Source organism: Mastomys coucha, unplaced genomic scaffold (assembly GCF_008632895.1).
Source record: "Mastomys coucha isolate ucsf_1 unplaced genomic scaffold, UCSF_Mcou_1 pScaffold3, whole genome shotgun sequence".
In the NCBI taxonomy this organism is placed as follows: domain Eukaryota; kingdom Metazoa; phylum Chordata; class Mammalia; order Rodentia; family Muridae; genus Mastomys; species Mastomys coucha.
In genome coordinates, this window is record NW_022196909.1 from 32,673,409 (window position 1) to 32,686,601 (window position 13,193).

At 44.2% G+C, this 13,193-nt stretch overlaps 1 long non-coding RNA gene across 1 annotated transcript; it reads left to right on the forward strand.

Moving 5' to 3' along the window:
* Nucleotides 1-3,069: 3,069 nt before the first annotated feature.
* LOC116075035 lies at nucleotides 3,070-9,412 on the forward strand. The gene is made up of 3 exons (XR_004112393.1): nucleotides 3,070-3,546; nucleotides 3,647-4,120; nucleotides 8,867-9,412. It is a non-coding gene; the product is annotated as an uncharacterized LOC116075035 (long non-coding RNA).
* The last annotated feature ends 3,781 nt before the right edge of the window (nucleotides 9,413-13,193 follow it).

Here is a 13,193-nt window from a genome sequence, read left to right on the forward strand (position 1 = left end):
TGGCCAGGTCTGAGCTATGAATCCATTGTATAAGGGAGTGGCGAGGCTTCCGATAGGCATGACGTCATAGTAATCAGACACAGGAATGGATGCTGGGAAGTTCTAAACAAGCTGTATCTGCTCCAGGGGTGATGGCAGCCACTGACATCACTGTCTAGGGCTGTCACCAATACTTCTGTCATCTCCTCCACTCTAAGCTGAACAATAAGTACAGGTTGGCTCTTCTGGGAAAAAACACCTGCTTAAACGTGTGCGGGACACTGAATTCAATTCCCAATATGCCCAAATTGAAATAAGAACCATGATGGGTTATTCTAGTAAACAGCTAGGCAGCCAGGGAGATAAGTGGGAAAAATCATTGAAAGCTATAATCGGGGAGAAAGATACCCTGAAGAGAAGGAAATCATATGGAAAGATGTTGGGGGAAAAATTAAAAATGAACCACCAAGTTCCTGTGCTCCATCCAGCTACTGTCTGCCCGTCAGCTCTCTGGTGGGGCCGGAGCTCCCAAGTTACCTTCTTCTCTGCCACGCCAGCCCCACATCATGACTGTCCATCTTGCGGTCAGTTGCCACAACACCCAGCAACCCGGTAGACACAAAACTCTAGAAGCTTATAATTAACAAGCCAGATTTAGATATCAATAAATTCTCAATTCACAAGATGCCCACACAATAATTTCAGGGCCCATTGATAATGTTACAAGCTGCCCACCTAGATTAGACAAATTATGCCAATTATTCTATCCCTTAGGATCTCATGTCCACCTGTGGCTATTGAAAGCCACACTGGTTCAGAATTTTCTTTCTGTGCCTCCTGTCTTGCTTTTTCTCTTCCTCCTCCATCTCTTACTGTCCCTGCAACTTCTAGCTCCGCCCCCTTTTCCCTGTCCAATCACAGGCCTCCTGCTGCACTAATATTTTAATGTAATTGGACAGGGAAAAATCCTTTGACAGAAAGAGGAATTAGTAACAAAGCCAAGATAAAGGAGAGTAAATCCACAAGTGGAACAACATCTTACTAGATGGGCTGTGCATTTTTCAGAGTCAAGTCCTTCACAAACAGCAATACAGAGCATGTCTTAGTTGCTGAATTACACATACCTCAAGGTAATTGTTAAAAGATTAATGGGCCTTAGGTAGTATGCTTATTGTACCCTACTATCTTTCAGCATGGGTCCTTGTAGCAAACAAAATTCCCCACGTAAGAAGAGCCTTCCCACAATGCCATCTTCCTGTAAGTGTCCTTAAAAATTCATCTTCTACCTGATGAATTCCTAACATGCTAATTATTTTCTTCCTGTGTTCTAGGTTGATAGAGTCTACGGTGCGAATATCATAAGAGGGAGTTCAGGGGGGCATCTCCTGCCTTGAGACATTGTTCACTTAACAATGTCATTATTGTACCTCCAAACGACTGGCTTACCCAAGGGTTAACGGCGTGTACAAGTGTATAGATCCTTAAGGCAAGGGTGTCATGAAACCAGCCACTCTGACTTTGAACCTTCCTATATTTTACATGCAGTGTGCTCTGTCAGTAGAATAATCTGCTATGCTATATGGAGTGCTGGAAAGACTTGGCATAGAAGACTCTTGCTCATCTATGGAAATGAGAATGTTCTCAGAGATTTATTTTTCACTTAGGAGTCAATGAAATATGACAACTGACATGCTATAGGCTCTGCTTAAGGCTCAGTCTCTCTGTGCAAAACAATTGGATAACAGCGGATGGAGCTGGTTAGTTGAGCCATCTGGTATTTCACTTGAAGAGCATCCAGATCTTGTTGGCCAAAGTCCATATGAGTCTCAGAACTCAGCTGATTGGGCCAAGCAAATTGCTCAGTTTCAGTGTAAGCAGAGTATACATGCTCTCTGTCTTTTTTATTTTTCTTCTAAAGTCATATACAGTGGGTATAGCATAGAGTTTGTGTAGAGTTGAATGTGTGTGAGTATGTGTGTCTGTGTACACACGTGGGTATGCATACAAATGTGTGTGTGCTTGGCTATGGAGACCAGAGAACCAATGTCTGGTGTCACTCCCTAGATGACACTTTTGTTGTTGTTACTTTTTTTTAAGCCAGGGATCTCTGACTAGTCTCCTACTTACCAATTAGGTTAGACTGTCTAGCAAATGAGACACAGGGATCTGCCTGTCTCTTGCATCCCCTGGGCTAGCATAGAAGCACTGCAATACTTGTCTTCCTTCTCCTTCTCCTTCTCCTTCTCCTTCTCCTTCTCCTTCTCCTTCTCCTTCTCCTTCTCCTTCTCCTCCTCCTCCTCCTCCTCCTCCTCCTCCTCCTCCTCCTCTCCCTCCTCCTCTTCCTCCTCTTCCTCCTCTTTCTTCTCCTTCTTCCTCTTCTTCTTCTCCTTCTCCTTCTTTTAATTAATGTGGGTTTTGAAGATCAAACGCAGGTCCCTGTACTTGAACTGCAAACACTCTGCTAACTAGGTCTTCTTCCTGTCCCTACCATATAATTTTATGTAATACATTTCCAAAGAGAAAGAATACATATTCCAAATGAAGAAGGCTTCCTCAGTGAGTAAGGGTGTTCTTAGGAAAGCAGTTGGGTCTGATAAATTTGCCACATAGATGCAGAATAAATAAAGTAACCTTACATTTCTAGACTTTATAAACACATCCAAAGCATTAGAATGTAGTCATTTTCTCTGTAAACTACCCCCACCCCCTGGTAGTTAGGGTCGATACCAACATCATGCACACCCTGCTGGAGCAGACAGTTGAGTAATGAACACAAATACAGATGCTCTTTGCCTATGCTGAGCAGCAAAACAGTCATTTAGTGTATTAAGGCTTTCCTTTATTTTTTTTCCTTTTATATTTTGAAGGGTGGTGCAGACCAAATTTCAAAACATGGCTCGAGGAAGCAAGAAACCCTTCCCTCAAGTGTTTATGAAGTGAATCACAAATTCATCCAGCATGACTTCTTACCCAGAGAAATGAAGGCAGAATGGCAACAAGCTGAGTCTCCAAGTCTTCAACCTTAGGATCTCCTTGGGAAAGGGTCACAAGGGCAATTGTTGTCAGCTGTCCCTGCCTCACTTCCGCTGGCCATGAAACTCTCCAGGCAGGAGGAGGGCAGCCTCTGCCTAGACCATAGACTGGCCGAGACAGAGCTTGGAAAGCCAGGATACACTTTTCCTGAAGCCTCTTAATTTTTCCCATCCCTCCCTGATTGAAAACACCATTTATCCCATTACAGCATGTGGAAAGAGAGGGGAGAGAAGCAGACAGATCTGAACTCAGGATAAAAATTACTTTATGGGGTTATTATTTTCATCCATAACAGATGGCCATCTTCAGGTCGTTGTAGCTGATTCCACGGCAGACTCGGAGAAATACAAAGTGCCGTCTTCATGATATTTATCGTGAGGGCTCCCCTGAGGAGACCCATGTACCTCCATGTAATAACTGGAGAGCTGCCACTTGAGCATTTTCTTGGAAATGTCTGGACATTTGCTAGAGACCAGTTACCCATTATTTCACCGGCTGCATGTGAAGAATTCCCCTCTCTCACTTACAACTGTGGTGAGTTCTGAAGATTGAGACTTCCTCCAGTGTCTGAGCACTGTCTGGAGACTCTGGTTCTAAGGAAATCTGTGGATTCATGCTATTCCTCATTTTTCAGGTCGACGGCTGCTGCTTGCGAGGCACAGCGCCCGCACGAGCTCCTAAGTACCCGCCCCGGCCCCCTGCGCCATCTTGGATTGGGAGCGCTCGGTGAAATTTGAAGATGACCCATCCTTCAAAGAGCACAAAAACACAACCGTTTGGGATGCAAGTAGATGCTCGAGTAGCAAAGGCTTTGAGAAGGCTACAGCACCCTAGCTGCTGACCTCAGCAATCTGCTTATTATTACGCAGCTGCATCCATCTGTGGCGCTGCTGGCGGAGTATCATTTCCACTTTATGTAAAGAATGTGGACTCGGTGCTGTGTCTACTGAGCTAATGAGTCAGATTTGGACTAGTCCGTTAGCCGTGCCTACACAGGAATGAGGTGATTCCAGTCTACAGACAACTTCCAGGGATTTGGATTAAAAAAAAAAACAATTATAATAACTTGACTCACTCTCAGTGTAACCTCGTCAGAAAGAGACAGAGAGTAAGTCTCAGAATGGGGGAACTCTGTATGTTTTTGTGGGTTCACCTAATGCATAACCTCTAGTGATTTTCAAAACTGAATTATTGAGGTGTTTCTGACATGAGCCAAGAAAGGGGAAGAAGCATGAGGCTTGTAAGCCTTGGGCTTGTCCTCGGTGGAGCATCACAAATTAAACAAGATAAATCCAAGACTGCTTCACCGAAATAGGTTGTGGCTAAGGAAAACTATTAGCTCCCAATAAATCATGTAAGCATACGTGGACGGAAAGTGTCTAATAAATATAGAGCTGTAGCACAGAGTGTTACTATAATAGGAAGTCCTTAACTTCCTCTTGATTTTATAAATTAAGGAAGAATCATGACAAATGGATATTTCATTTCTTATATTGATAACAGCAGGCCGTACATTATCATCAGGTACCTTTTATTTTCTGTTCTAGTAGGCAGGTGCAAATAAATGGGGATCATGGCTAACTGCCAAGGGAAGTATATAAAATGCCATACCTGGAGAACAAGAAAGGCCAATCAGAATCAACAAAACAGTCTCTAGGTCATCAGGTCCCGTGTCATGGAGGAAAATATCAAGAGAAAGGAGCACATGACAGCGTGTTCTATGAGGACAGGTCAGCCCTGAGTTCCAGAAAGGAGAAGTGACCACATTGCAGCCTTCTCTATGGAGATGTATCTTACGTCTCCGTGTGTCCTAAAATCCCATGCATAAAGTAGTACCATTTGCCTATCAACACTTTAATGTGTGATCCGCCGCATGGCGAATTTTACTTTATTGTCTTTCTCTTCCTTCTCACAGGACTCCTCAACTATCAGCAAGTTTTGTTTTAATTAAAATTTCAGTAAGGCTTATAGCGACTTCTGTAATGCTAATAGGCAGAATCTATATATCACACTGTCAAGACAATGCATTGGCTCCTACCGGCCATGCTCAATTAAAGGATCAATCATTTTTCAGAAGAACATGAAGTACAGAAAATTTAAATATAAATAAGATAGAAAATTAAAACTCCCTTGAGGTAGCAGATAAAAATTTGTTATGAGAGGGAGATTAGCTGAGTAAACAGAGAATGGGTATTACTTTAGATATTCCGACAGATCTAATATCAAACTTGTATAAGGCTGATCCTTGCTTTTCAGTATGATATGTGTATCTGTACAAGTATGTAAGTGTATGATGTGTGCCTGTATATGTGTGTACAATGTATGTGCTTAACCTTAGTTGCAAGATATAGAACTATGAGGTTGGAATTGAACTAGAAACTTCCACCGGGCTGGCTAGTTTTCACAGGGCCACAGGAAGGTGTTATGCCATCTTCTTAGTGGGGAAGAGGCATCAATTCAATATTCTTACCCAGTTATGACTCCTAAGAAGAAAGATCCTAACCTACAGGGCAAGCCATGTCCTCTTGTATGGTAGTAGTACAATTGTTATGGGGACAACCAACTGCTCTCTGCTTGGGTTTAAGGCTTGCTCTGCAAGAGGGAAATGTTCATGCCTGGTACTGCAGGCCCGATCAAAAACACATGACTGGAGAAGTCATAGGTCCTAGCAATGAACTCAGTTGTCTTTTTAAACTACATTGATACAGCATCAAAATGTCTCCCATGTTTGTATCCATAGTCAAATGCTCTTCTGAGCCCTTATTAGAGAAATTTCTATGTGTGGGGAGTAGGCAGAGATTCATGGCTGCTCAAGGAACTGAGGATAAGTTAGAGCTGGATGCTCAGCCCTGGACAGGACATGTATACCTCTCTCTCTAAGGCTCAGAGAGGAGTTCAGAAAGAGTGTACCAGAAGATAAGGAGAGGAGTTACAAAATTCCATAATCCAGGCACAGCATGGTCATTGTAATCCCGAACTCTTAGCAGCTGCAACTTTCTGACTAGACTTCCGTAAGCCTGGGCCTGTCACTGTCAGTCATCGGGGTAGGGGGTGAGGGACTAGTTGGGGTCCTACCCTATACTGCTGATAGATTCTAGGAGAGGGGTGGTTATTGGAATGGTCCTTGTTTTCTTCTCCTTCCCTGTGTGCTTATGAGTTAATCTTTTGCTAGCATTTACTTGAGCCTTTGAGAGTCAGGAGTAATGATCCTTTCTATGAGAGAGAGAAAGAGAGAGGGGGGAGAGAGAGAGAGGTCCCCTGAAGACGGAGTTACAGCAGTTCTGAGCTATATGATGTGGGCACTGGGAACTGAACACCAGTCCCCCCCCCCCCCGAAGAACAGCACCAGTCCTCCAGAAGAACAGCAAATGCTCTCAGCTGCTGAACCCTGACTCCAGTCCTTCTCCCTTAGTTTTAATTTTTAAACAGTACCATCAATAGTACTGTCTCCCTAGGGTCAGAGTTCATAACTCCTATTCCTATAAAAAGAAATCCCCACTGTACAGTTAAAGTCAATCCCGATAAACGGATGTGTCCAGTTCATTTGTTTGCACTTAGTCAATGATTTTTAGTATACAAAGGGTTGACTACAGGCCCTTATGAGTTTCACAGGATAATTTTAAATCTGAACAAAAGACAGAGAACAGATTAGTCAGATTGTGTAAAGTATATTTCTGTTCTCCAATACTAATGTAAGCTGGGAAGAGAAAAAAAAAATAGTTTCTCAAAGTTTGGATACAGTAGGGAAATTGCCATCATCAGGCATTCATCTACACCATTGATTTTGAAATCTTGGAAATCCTCAGAATTCACTGGAAGGCTTGTTAAAACAGATGGCAGGAACACTAGACTCCTGGTCTGATAGGTCTGCTAGAAGAAGGTGTGAGAATTTTCCTAACAAGTTCCGAGGTGAGAGACTGGAGTCCCCGGAGGACACTTCTAGAGCCGTGGGTCTGCATAGACTGCAACCAGTGGATCCAGAATGTTCTTAGACGGGACGTTCTAGTTTTTAACCGAAAAGTCTTGAGAAATCCATTCAGCCCAGAAAGTCTCGAAGTCTCCTCACAGCGCCACGGCACAGGCCATCCAGGCTAGTCTTGTTCCTCACACTGCTTGTACCTTCAAAGCCCCCATTGCTTCCTCTCCCCATTCTCACCCAAGTTCTCTCATTCCAGCTCTGTCTCTGTCTCTGTCTCTGTCTCTCTTCTCCTTGTGCATGTGTGAGCACATGCATCAGTGTGTGTGTGTGCTTGCATGAATGCATACAAGCGTGCCTGCGTGCATGAGTGCGTGCGTGTAATTCATTGAACATATTATTCTGGACAAACAATGAGCCCTATCTACCTGTCTTCATCTCTCCCAAACTGAGCTTACAAGCAGGCATGACTGCACCTAGCTTTCTTTCTTTAATTGAGGCCTCTAAGAACTGAACTAAGGCCCTCGTGCTTGCAAGGTAAGCACTTTGCCAACTGAGACATCTCCCCAGCCCCCACCCAAGCTTTGCTCCATTCAATCTTTCTCTTCCCACCCCAGCCTTCTCTCAGAACTTATTCTCTCCTGTCTGCCATAACATCTAAGTTCCTGAAATAGAATGTTCTTTTTCTTTTACCTTTTATGTGTTTTTAGCATCTGTGCCCCCTCCCTGTTGGCTCAATGGGGCATGTCTTATAATTGCCCCAACTGTCAACTGCTCAAACAATATTAGCCATTCTCTGAACCGAAATCTTTGGTGCATTGCACCCAAGTTGCAAGTTCTCTTTTGGAGGAGGTGGAGTGGGATTAAAAACCACCAGCACCAGCAACCAGTTAGAATCTACTTGGGATGCTTGGGGTGTAAGGAAAAGATGCAAGACATGGAGGAAGGGTACTAAGAGGAAAAGAGCTTAGGCTCATTCACGCTCCCTTATTAGGTACCCATTAGGGTAAAGTTCACTGCTCTTCAAATGTAGCCTTATCAGAATAGGCTGGAGGCAAAGCCATGATGTCACTGGCCATTGGTGTTTTCTCGACTGAGATGTCTTCGTTTTGGAACAAAGTAGCTCTGAGCCAGTTAATTAAATAAGTAGACCTGAGCTCCCATTTAGATTATGGTCAGATGAACTGGAAGCTAACTGCCCCACTCTGATCTTTAAACATGTTAGGATAACAATAAAAACCACATCCATCAGGGTTCAGAAGGCTCCATAGAAAAGTCTGAAAGGGCTGTATAGCTGGGAGAATCTCCGAGATGCTCTAAGACAAACCCTGCCGAGCAACAAGAGGGAAATGAATCTGTGAAAAACAGGGGACTTTGTGGACACTGCAGTCACAGACCAGAGGGCCACTGACCTCTTGTCTTAACTTGCTTTCTAGTTTTGTGATAAAATACCACAATCAAAATCAACTTAGGGGGGAATTTCTTAAATCTGACTTGAGTCCACCAGGAAGTTAAGTTAGAACAGGAACCTAGACTCAGAAACTCATTCAGAGGGCATAGAAGCATGCTACTTACCAGCTTGCTCCTGATAGCTTACCCAACCCACTTTCTTATACAATTCAGGACTCAGGCCTAGGGAGTGGCACTGCCCCCAGGGGGCACAGGACCAACCCTCTTTCTTATACAATTCAGGACATAGGCCTAGGGGGTGACACTGCCCTCAGTGGGCACAGGATAAATCTGATTGAGTTATCTTGTCGATCAAGGTTCTCTCTTCCCAGACTTTGGCTTGTACCAAACTGACATAAATATGTAAACAAATCAATACACAACACAACTCTCACAAATCATTCTCGGACCAGCTTTTCTACCAGGTAAGAGACCTACCTGTCCACAATCAGCTGTGGGCTTATGTCTGTTTTTTTTTTTTTTTTTCAGCCTTGTGAACAGAGAGAAGGGAACACCATCCTTCTCATGGCTCCAGTTGCAGTAGCTCAGGGAAGAACTAAAAGAGTTACTGGTCCTCTCCAGACACGGCAGAGATGGGAAATAATCTAGAGGTCCCTCTAGTATGTCTAGAAGAAAGGGTACCAGTCCGTTCACAAGGTCTACCCTCTGTGGCACTTACTGAATGCTCTCTTTGTACCAGGCGTGCGTTCTTTCTCACCGGCTTCTCCAGAAATGAGAGCATATATACATCAAGTAGCCATAGGTGCACAGCCAGTGGCCCCCCGAAGAGCACAGAGCAGCCTGGTGTAAGGGAGAACACTAGGTCACAAACAGGAATGAAATACTGGACCTCACAGCAGGCTGGGGTCTTTTCTGTCCCCAACCATCAAGAACACATACAGATAGTGAAAATAAGCCTCTCCACCCACGTGCCCAGCCCCATCCAGTTTTTTCCAGCCCAGCATGGATTCAGGCACTAGGGTATTCTTAGATGAAGTGTGGAATTCCCCTTTAAGAAAAAGAATACTGAAAGAATTTTGTTGTGGTTGTTGTTTTTTAAACAATTTGCAACTATGTAAACACACTCTTAGAGGACCACAACAGTCGCTTCAAGAAAGAGGCTCTCAAAATACGAATGTTATCTTAGCACTGTCTGATAAATTCATCTTTGGTGATATTTGAGATAGCAAAGTGTATTTGGAACCAAATTGTGGTTCAGTTTCAAGGAGAATCCCTGGTCCCAACGCCCATTCCCTCCCCACCCCCCAAGACGCTACCCATTGGGTTTCCCATTGTCTCTGTGGTTTCTGTTTGGGAGAGCTATAACTCAACCCCAATTAACTAAACTCCTAGAGATGTATCATTTTCATAAATATTCAACACTGACTCCCTCCCCCAACACACAGATGATTGTGTGTGCGTGTGTGTGTGTGTGTGTGTGTGTGTGTGTGTGATGCATATTTTTTAACAAGAGATGGTCACTAAAGAGAAATGGGCTTGGGAGAAATGCTTATTCTATAGTAGCGTTCCACCTAACGTCATGAGTTTGAACCTGGTGTTCCCGGGCGAGGCTCCGCTGAAAATTAGATAGTCTAGTCAACTAGGGGATTTTCCTGACTCCGTGTCTGGTCTCCTCAAAGTTGTTTATTTGTCCTGCTGTCTGCTTCTTCGGCCCGGGACACTGACCTTATGAGCGGCTTCGCCTGCCCGAGCCTGTAGCCAGGGAACTAGGAGTCTCCCCTTTGGCAGAACTAAGGGCCAGTTGGACGGAATTGGTTATTGATTCACTGTGGAGCTGGGCTGGGGAAGGAAAAAGGGAAGTGAACCTTGTGGTTGAGAGGGGGGAGGGAAAGGGGGAAGGGCGGGAGAAGGAGAGTGAGACAGAGAGAGAGTGTGTGTGTGTGTGTGTGTGTGTGTGTGTGTGTGTGTGTGTGTGTGTGTGTTAAAATCATTGCCAAGCCAGCTATGGCTCTCTGGACAGCTGAGTCACAAATGATCGATCCAGCAGCTCAGTTGCAAGGCAGACATTGCATGCTGACTCTCGGTTCCGGCTGGAGCGGGGGAGAGTGAAATTAAGACATTAAAGGAAGTTACAGTTTAATCTCAGAGACCATTTCATTCTAAAAGTCCCTATGGTCCGAGGTGAAGGATGGGAAACTGGTTTCTCTACAAATGAGATGATCCTCCTGCGGTTAGCTAAGAATCCTTTAAAGACATCAGAGAGGAGTTCTCTCTCTCTCTCTCTCTCTCTCTCTCTCTCTCTCTCTCTCTCTCTCTAGTTCATAAATTACAGTAATTGCTAGAAGATGCTGGCAGTGAACTCCTTTTTTTTTGGAACCGGTTAAAGGTTGTCTTCAAATGCTGGCCACTGAGTCACACTTCATGATCAGCTGTTGTCCTGGCTGGGCTTGGCAGTCTAGCTAGGCACAAGAAGTCTGTCATTACAGAAACCATTGGACGGAGGCTTAAATACCTAAAATTTACGCAAAAGGAAAAAAAAAAAAAACCTCTCCAAAATATGGCAAGGATGACTAAAATGAAACCTAGGGACGTTGATTTAGGATAGTCACTCTGGTGGCACAGAATTCACTCCAGGTAGAGTGAGACACGGCTTCTGTGGGTGGGTCTGCCCATCATAATCAGAAAAGAGTCACTGTTACCAAAATGCCTTCTATAAATTGTCCTTTTATACGCTGTCACACCTAAGCGCTCCCCTACTGAAAGCTCCTTGTGTCCATGACCCTGAAAGTCCTAGAGTCACAATGGCAACACGTCTACAAGTCTCTGCCTTGGAGAGAGGTGAGACAAAGGCTGAGGAATGGCCTACCCTGGTGTTTTCTGAAACAGAGATTCTTAAATAGGTATTCTGAGGGTGCACTCGAACTTGTGATCTTCATTCAGGGACAAGCCAGCACCATGCACACCTGCCTAGGGAGTGACATTCTTATATCTATCTCTTAGCACTGATGGGCTTTCTTCACATCAAGTGATTTATCCCTTTCTATATGGACTAGACAGCTACACAAAGGTGTGTGTGTGTGTGTGTGTGTGTGTGTGTGTGTGTGTGTGTGAAAGAGAGAGAGAGAAAGAGAGAGAGAGAGAGAGAGAGAGAGAGAGAGAGAAGAGAGAGATGAGCAATACAGTTCCCTTGGCCATATGGGCCATTCCTTGTTTCTCTTGGGTTAGTATTTCTCCACACTGACTATACTCATCATCCAAGATTCTTTAGACAGCACAGACACTAGGGCTCCTGCGGTGGTGTGTATTTGTAATCTCAGCATTTGGGAGATGGAAGTAGAGAGAGTTCAAAGTCCGTCCTCAGCTACACAGCAAATGTGAAGTCAGCCTGGGCTGCATGAGACCCGTCTCAAACAAAATAAAAAGACAAACACAAGGACCCCCTCACCCCCCCACTTCTGACACTCAATTTCCCAATGGCTTGAATTCCCATAGAGATCAGGCACAGGCCAGGGTCATCTCGTGGTCCTGCTGGAGCATTCCAGATGGTTTGAATTTGGACTCACTGGCACCTTCTCAACTCTCCCTTACTGAGGTCACACCGATGACTCTGTGTCTGTCACGTCAAGACTGCCATGACGTTTTCAGAAGATCTTTACCCTGCGTGTGGAAAATATTGGTTGGAGATCACATCTGGCTAGCAAGATTGAATTCATTTCACTTGTTCCTGCCCAAGGAGAAAGGACTGTGGTCCAAAGCTTGCTTTTCCCAGCAGAAGTTACATCTCCTCTTCTGGCAGAATGGACTGTTTAAATTAGATATTTCTTACACCTTTTTTTTTTTTTTTTTTTTTTTTTTTTGGTCAGTTCAAAGACATCAGGAATGCAAATTCAAGGATCTTCTACTGAGTTATTCTTCAGCCAGCCTAATCTTCATCAGCCATGCAGCCTGGGAGGGCCAACCCATTGTTCTCTCCAAGCTCCTAAGGTTTCTTAGGCATGAAAGAAATAGCCGGGGCATTAATGCTGCGTCTCCTAAATGTCTTCAGCAGAAGGTTCTTGGAGCAAGAGACGTTCAGAGAATGAAAGGTACCCAGAGTATTGCCCAGTAAAGGAGTCAATGTGCCTTGAAGGTGACAAGATGAGGTTTAACACAAACCCAGAGATTCCCGGTATTCGACCTTATTGCTGCTGTGTTCTTGTTCGTCCTATTAACACCACTCGGGGGCTCAGATCTCCTGCACTTAATGTCCAGCAGTTCTGGAGCCAAAGAACAGGACATTTAAAATAGATGTCCATTGCTTCATCCCATCCTTTGCTTTCTCTGTAAGGACTGGTATTATCTGATATTAACCCCTCCTACAGGCACATCCACTTTAAGGAGACGTTTGTAAAAGAAGGATAAAGGCTTGGGTAGTGGCTTAGCATTTAAAGTTCTCGCTGCACAGGGCAAAGACCTGAGTTTGAATCCTGATACCCACATCAAAACCATATTGTGAAAGTGATGCACATCTGTAATCTCAGGTAGGTCGACACAGCTTGCTAGCCTAGCAGAACTGATAAGATGCTGATTTACTGAGAAATTCTGTCTTAAAACAGAAGCCAGCTCTGACCCACACACGCACACACACACACACACACACACACAGGTAGGATGAATTGTCAGAAGTCGTTATGATGCAAGTCTAAATGGATCCCTGTTCTCTTCACCGTGTCATGTATGAGGTGGATGATAAAAAGGAGAAAATGGAATACAACTTTTTACTTGCTTTTCTCAGATTTAGTAATCGGACGAATTCCACATAACCAACAGAGGTCAGAATTGGGGAAGCCACCCAAGTGCAAAGGCTTCACAGGTT